We start from the raw sequence: 8303 nt of genomic DNA, 5'->3' as shown, positions 1-8303 counted from the left end.
GAGCATATGAAAAGTAAAACATTCTGCTTTTAGATGGTGAAGAGATTTGAAGCAAGTAATGGATGTACAGTAAGAGAAAGTCTCCCTTGAGAGAAGTTTGAAGCCGTTGTGACCATAACAGTACAAAAGCATGTTAAACAGAAACATTTGGAAGATTATCATCTGTAATTCCCACACAACTCAGAAACTTTTTTGTTTGTGCCGTATCAGAAGGCTGAAGTCTGGGTGCCAAACATCACTTCTTTCACCAACACATGCATTCACCATATGTTAGAATAGATGGTTCAGTAGTCACCTCCAAATTAATAAGTAAATGTTGAGAACAGGCTTTAAACATTTACATGTGTGCAGTGTTCACTGCAATTTTGGACAAAAGTTTAGCAAAAGAGAAAGGTATCTGTAGATATATAGTGGTCATTAATGCCTAAGGAATGACCTAAAGAATGATTGCTTAATCGTCCAACTTTACTGTCATGGAAAACTGCTATGGAAAAGTGCAGTGATTCGGACAATATAAACATCATGGAAAGATCACAAGCTGCTCTATGAATCCATGTAGCTTTGAGAATTGAATGCAAATGTTGGATAACTGTTAAAAGATAGTCATTTTACTTTAGAAGGACAGATGTTCTTAAGGTATAAAAACCCCTTCTGATGAGAAAAAACATTAAATTAAGTTATACATTAGGAAGAATTCATATTTTCTGTTGGACTGTTTCCTGTATCCACATTTATCCTGCATGGCAATTGTATCCACATTTACCCTGCATTGTCATTGAGCATTGTGGTTCTGTCTATGTAAAATTTTCGAAATTGCAGGAATACGCTGCTGATGGGAATTTTAATTGTTCCATTTTCATTTCTCTAATCTCTGCCACTGCTTTCCATACAGTCATTCCTATGCAGAAAAATTCAAATTATTCTGGAAATTTAGATTCAGAAAGTCTTACACAGTCACTGCTGTCTTAGTGCAGTATACATGCATTTGTGATCAAATCCCTAGGCTAACACCAGAGTGTAGAATAATATTTCTCACTAACGCAATGCTTTATATGAAATGTTGATACACAATGTAATTAACAAACCACATGGATATTCTCAAAGACATTTCTGGAAACACTAGAAAATGTAATGGGACTTTTCTCTAGGATTTTTCTGTTTTGAAGAAGCAGGATGTAAGCACTTAAATAATTTGTGAGTCCATTTAGGGCCTCCTCCAGCCCTTTTGACAGACAAATAGGATCTCAGAAGGTATACCTTGTTCATTCACATTAAAATGCAGTTCCCACAAGTTTCCCATCAGAAAGGTCTCTGCAGGAATCAGGTATGTGCAAGGAATCAGGGTGTGAGCAGGGAAGAGGAACTCCAAAAACTAAAAAGAGCACATATGCTTAGAGGGAGGCTGAGGAGAAACCATGCTGAAGGACATGGAAGGCACTGTCTGTCCTTACAAGAGAACAGGCAAAGTAAAAGGATATGAACATATTGGAGGGGACTGTGGAAAGCCCTCAGAGGGGCTTCCAGGACTTGAGGAGGGAGGATGAAGTGTGTGATAACGGAAAAGGAGTATCAAAACACTAGGAAGAACTATCATTTGGGAAACCTGGATTTTGCTTTTAGTGATCAGTTTGATTACATAATTAGACAGCTTGCATTGATTGTAGAAAAATCTGGCAAAATATATACTGTGTCTTTGGCCTGTTAAATCACCTTTACAGTACTGCATTTACTTGCAGGTGCATGAATTCATGATAGCTTACTAACCAGAGGTACTTGTCCCCTTTAAATGAAACCTTTTAATGCTATGTAGAGTGCATGAAAATATTTTTAATAAATACATACACAAACATTTGAAATCTGACATTCTTCATTCCTGCTTTTTGGTTTACACGGAGTTGGTCATCAGATATGAAACGTCATCATGGGCTTTAATGGGAATGCAAGTGCATGTCCTAAACTAATCAAATGTCACAAATGAATGATATCTTGCATATTGAAAGGACTATTTTTGTAGTGATGTGATTACTTTTTCATAAATATGCTTGGAAAGGCTCTTCTTATATAATGAAACTTGAAGTTTTCATATGTAATTTTCTTAATAAGCCTGTCCTGGTTTGGGACAGATTTGGGACAAAACTTCCTGAAGGTGTCTCCTCCAGAAAGCAAAATCCAGCAGCTTCTCTCCCAGCCAGTTCAGGAGAAAAATCTCCTTGGAGAAAACTGGAAAAAACTGTTTATTTAACAAGCAAAGTACTCACAAGCATGAAAAAATTAATCATATTAAACAATTAAAACTCTTTTTGCTCTGAAGAGGTAGCAAACTCAGAAAGTCCTTCTGTAATTCAGGGAGTCCTTCTGTGGGGTGCAGCTTGGCTTGCCCAGTCTCTCTCAGTCCCTCTGGGGCTCAAGCACGCATCCACAGAGCAGTTCAGGAGTCCCCTGGGTGATTGTCCTGGGATTCTGGACCAGAGAGAAGCTGAACAGTTTCAGCAAAAAGACACAGAAAGTCCTGGAAAATATTCCAGGACTTACCATACCTAATGAGGAAAACCAGCAAAAAAAGCAAAGAAAAACTCCCCTCTCTCTCTGCAAAAGCCAAGAACTCGGAGAACACTGGACTCCTTATCTCTCTCTGTGCTTTGAATACAAGCAGTGAGAAATTCCACCAGTTTCCCTCCAGCTCAGAAATCACATAAATTAAGATTGTCAGTAGCAGATCAGTCCAAACCTGCTGTTGGTATGGAGTATGGTATAATTTAATTTACACAACAAATACCAGATTTACCACAGATGAAGACTCACTTGAGAGCCACAGTTTAAAAGCATTTGTATCTTTTACTTTTCTTGGGTTTTTTGGAACTGCTACCATGTTTTGCTGCTAATAGGTCATTAAAGACAACTGCAGGCACATCACTATTTTGGATGTGGATTAGAAATCAGCATGTAGTAATAAATGGCAACAGCAGGCAACATTAGACTGTGGCATCTTGGACTCAATCTGTGATTTGTTAGTGGACAGGTGGGTCTGGGTAAGAGCAACGGACCTTAGGCTGGTTATCTCTTCTTACATGTCTGCCCATACTGAACATGTTAATGTAACTCAGCCTTCAGCACACAGGAAAATACAAAAGTTTGACAGTAAGTTTAATCAACCCATAGTTCAATGGATTACACTGGTTGGATTTGCTGTTTTACTCTGAAGAGAAAGACCTGCATGTGCTTACATTCTTTGATGGGATGGGTTTGCAATGGTGAATTTATTCTGCAATATTTGAATTGATTGAAAATATAATATTAATAAGTGTATCTAACTCTGGCATTTGGCTATATTAAACATATACTATGGCAAATATTCATTTATGGCTAGAGGGTAAACCCATCTTTGTTTCTATGGCTAACCTAGCTTGTTTTCCATTAAAAATAGCATAAAACATTTGCAAAAGCTGCTGAATTCCACATATTTTATCATTATTTATAATAGGCTTTTCACTGAAAACAATAATTCCTTCTGCACCATCCAGTATCAGTCCAGTCCTTTCTTCACTTTTGCTGTTTCTGTCACAGAAAACATGCATTCACATTTAACTGAAGTTTATTGCCAGAAAAATTAATTCTAGAAACAGAATGAAATCTTTTCTTGAGCTGAAATGCAATATGCAAGAATTCAAGCTTCTTAAAGCAACAGTTCTACATGCTCCGATTTTTCTTAATATAAATAAATGCTCTTGAAAAACTGTCAGCTGAAAGGACATCACTGAACAATGGCCAGGACTTCAGACCACTTGGAGACTAGCAGCCAGCCAGAGCCAGAAACCCACAAAAAGGCTTCACGTGCAACAGTTTGTCGTGCGGGGTTTCTTGGTGTCAGCTCTGATAAGCTATTTGGTTTCAAGTATCTAGCACAGTATCTCCACGTTTATCCAATAAGCATTAGAAATATTTGTGACTAACGTTAGCCTGCTGCCATCTTCTGGTGAAAAGTTCAGGATATTAAAAAACGGTAAATACCATTTTTCCCATTATCTTGGACTTTTATCCTACAGGAAAACAATTACTCGTGGAGTAATTACTTAGCGAGTAACAAGAAGGTCATTGATCTCACAGGAATTAAGGATCCTTTTTTCATTAATCCCCTTTAAGTGACCCTTTACCATACATGCAGTAACCTGGACTGCCAGAAGGACAAGGTGTATTCAGCATACCTTCTTAATCCACTTGCATTACAATTAGGTAAGTTTTAATTTTTTTATTCAGTAAATATTTTCAACATTTCTATTTTAAAATAACATGTAGAAAGGTATTAATTTAGGCCTCCTACTTATGCAGTAAGTTAAAATGTTACTGCCAGAGCATTAAACTGTAAGTCCTGGCTCACACCAATCCTTTTATCTTTATTCTTGGCTCACACCAATACTTTTATCTTTATTCTTGGCTCACACCAATACTTCTTTTATCTTTCTTTAAGATCAACAGCTTTGATTTGCAAGAACTGGCTGTTTATGCTCCCTGAGCACAGAAACTACATTGAAGAGTGGAAGTGTGACCACTGACTCTCAGTCTCAACCTTTGTCTTTACTGATATGACTAGCTTTCAGCAACCCCATGTCCCTGACATCAATGGAAAAGACTGGATCAAAGAAGAGGAACAGCTTAGGAAACACTTAAACAAATGGCATGCTGGGGTCCATGGAGTACCTATAAGCAATACAAGAGGATTGTAATTTTGAGGTGATTCTCTCTATCGTTAAAAGGTCGTGACAACCAGGAGAGGTTCCTTATGTCTGGGGGAGAAAGTAAACATCATTCCTGTCCTCAAGAAAGGCAAGAAAGATGTCAACCTCAGTCCTTGTAAAGATGGTTGAGTAAATAATCCTGGAAAATCAGTTCCAGACACTGGCTGTCAAGTCAGCTGGAGGAGATAATTTGACCAAACTGAAAACCTTCTACAAGACTGGGGTGGTAGACTCTTCTGTAGGATGAGGGACAGAGCAGTAGATACTGCATGTCTTGAGTTTGATACTGTCACCCACAACAACTTCATCAACAAACTGACAGAAATACAGGCCAGGTAAATGGAACATGAGGCAAAATAATGTTCTGAGCTGTTAGACTCAAAAGAGTTGTGATCAGTGGCACGAAGTCCGGTCAGAGGGCCACCACCAGCTGTGATGCCAATGACCGGAAAATGGGATAAAAGCTACTATATATATATATCCTTATAAATTACATATATAATGGGATACGTGGCACCATCAGCCAGTTTGTAAATGTTACAAAACTGGGAGAAGCAGTTGATACACACATTGTGTGTGTTGCCATCAAGAGGGATCTTAACAGGATGAATAAATGGGTCAATGGGATTCTTCACTAGATTTTAGTCTGAAAGCCTCTTGGAAAAATGACTGTTTCTACTTGTGTCACTACTGAACTCCTTAAAAAAAAAAAAAAAAAAAAAGACAGTGTGTAAATCAACTCTAAACAATTAATAATGTCCCAACACCAGGAAAATGATTCTGTCCCTGTCTCCTGGAGTACTTTGTAATAAATATGATAAACTTTCCTGCAGCTTTCTCTGACTGGTATTTCTACATGCAAACTAGTAAAATGTATACAGCTGTAATAGACAGACTGACAGAAATACATAAACTATGTGTGATTATGGATTAGGTTCATACCTTGGGATGATTGCCTACACATAAATGAATCAGAAACTAGCATTTGTGCCACAGAAAAACACCATCCAAAGTAAGATGTTATTTAGAAGTGATAAAATGCCCACAATATAGACAAAAAGGTGCACAACACTCTGCAGTTGTGCTTTTTGCCAGTTACACACAGAATTCCCCAAATGTAAACCAATGCACAATCCAGTAGACACAGCTGAACAGCTCCACATAGACTGAAGTGCAGGTATGTATCTCCAGGGAGGATGGTCCAAAAGCATTCCCATATAGAAGAGCTACCTCCAAATGGTGCCTCTGGAGTTAACCCAGCTGAACTTAAACACTGCAGGGGTTAAGACAGAGCTCTCCCTTCAGTGTTTTGCCATCACTACCAATAGAGTAGTTTCTGTCAAAGTTTTTCTAAATGATGCAACACAGAAGACTGAACCAAAACTATCAAGCCATTAATGTAATTCAGGCTTGATAAAAGACTCTCTGTCTGAAATTAATCTAAGTACTCATTGCTGATGGCACTTGCATGGAGACCACCAGAGGCTGATAGTGGCCAAACCCAAGGTTTCAGGGACAAGCCTTGGTTAACGGGAATACCCAGGTCCCTGGAAGGGCCAAACTGCAGAGGACAATGTCCCCAGTTCAGTTTCCATCATCCAAGGAAAATGATCGAGCCACCACTGCCCGCTCCCAGAGGGTAAGTGGGACTGGAGCAGGGAGGATCCCTGGCAGGTGGCTGGGATTCCCTTTTTCTCTTCTTTTCTGCATTTTAACCACCACCCACGCCCAGACTTGGGCTGTATTCTTGCATGTCCCTGGCGGGCGGGCGGATTTTTTCTTTTCTGAGGGGGAGCTAATCCCACTCCGTCTTTTGCGGGGGACCCACTTTTGATGGCTTCTTCTTCTTCTCGGAAGGCTGTCTTTTCTATCCTCTCCTCCCTATTCTGGGCTATGGGAGCAGGGAGGGTAGAAAGGACACAAATGGGACAGAATTGCAGATGGCGACACGTCAACTATGGGAGAGTTGTTAATATCTTATGAAGCCCTTCACATCCACACATTTCATCAGCTTCCAGCCGTGTCAGGCCCCTCTCCTGTAGATTTCCCCCTTGGCTTCTGTGAAGCCCCACCTCCCCTTTTCCCCACAAACTTCCCCAAACCTCCTCCCTTGGGGATGGCAGCAGCCAAGCCACCCCAAACGCCCTGCCGGACACTGTTATCCTCCCTTAGGGGCGGCATTGGCCGTGCCTCCCCGAGCGAGATGCAGTGCACCCAGCACCCCCTCCCAAGATGGCACTGGCCATGCCACTTGGAACCCATTTTCCTGCCATGACCCTTCTCTTCTGCCCAAGTTTTCCCACCAACCCCACCCCTTCCTCAAGGACCCTGCACCATCCTGCAGCGAGCCAGCCTCTATTGTTGGGAGGCGGGGTTGGATTAATCCCCCAGTCCTTTTTCTGGGTCCTCCTCTGGGGGAAAGGATTGCCAGAGGCACCTCTCATCAGACGACCTTTCTTCTTAGGAAATCACCCCCCTTTTGGGGGGACCTCCTTCAGAGGAAGATGAAGCCAGAGACTCAGACTGGGAATCCACCATTTTGTTTTCCCCCTAAAATGGCGGCACCCTGGTCCACCCCTTACCAATCCCCCTTTACAATCATGACAATCACTAATCAAGTGATTGTCTGATTCCTCTATCCCATCCCTTAAGTGTACCTTCCCCAAGGCTCCCTTTTTATTTCGATGCAAGCTTTCCTTTTCCTTACTACTTTTCATAATTTTGAAATAACTTATTTGATTGAGCTATATTTTATAGAAGGAAAGATCAAGCTCTTTAATTATTACCCATAATACTATGCCCACTTCACAATCAAACAATCAAATTGGAGAAACCACGTTGCTGCTCGCTGCTCCAGCTCTGCAAGAATCTAAACATCACAAGCGTTGCGACAGATCAAGTCAGGAATCCTGCTTCTACCCCTGATCTGGAAGAATTTGTTTATGACTATTTTGTGCATTTTATCTTAAGCTTTAAAGTGAAGATTTTTACCCCATGTGTTATAATTATGATTAGTTTATCTTTATCTGATGCCTTTCAATTTATTATCTTTTAGTAATTTGTAATGTTACTATATAATTTTTATGCTTTGTTAATTTGTTTAAACCTCAGAACTCTCCTTTTTGTAAAAAGAAATGGGGAGATGTTGAGGTGTGGTTTTTCTTTTTACTAATGTTTGTTCGGTGTCTGTTTGCCCCCCCCACCCAGTCCCTTTCCCCCCCGAGTTGCCGGTTTTCCCGGGCTCTTCCCTGACCCCCACCCCGTCCGGGTTGTCCGTCCTCCCTTTCCCTGCCCACATTCCCTAGCTACCTTGTGTTTCCACCTTAAACCCCTCCGCAGCTCTGCCCTCGTTGGTTACAGTTCCCGCACTGCCCCCTCCTGAGTTCTGGTATAAAAGCTGTGTCCGCCCGCCCCGAGGGTCTTGGGGCTCACGGAGTGAACCGCCCTCGTTACACCCGAGTCTCCTCGGTCTGCCCTCGCGCCGATAGCTGGGGCAGCAGAGCTCGCAGGGGGCACGGCCGAACCGAACCATCTCTCCCTTCCCTCCCGCCGCCCAGCACGCCGCCGCTC

Source organism: Lonchura striata, chromosome Z (genome assembly GCF_050655825.1).
Source record: "Lonchura striata isolate lonStrDom1 chromosome Z, ASM5065582v1, whole genome shotgun sequence".
Lineage (NCBI taxonomy): Eukaryota > Metazoa > Chordata > Aves > Passeriformes > Estrildidae > Lonchura > Lonchura striata.
This window is presented reverse-complemented; position numbering follows the sequence as displayed.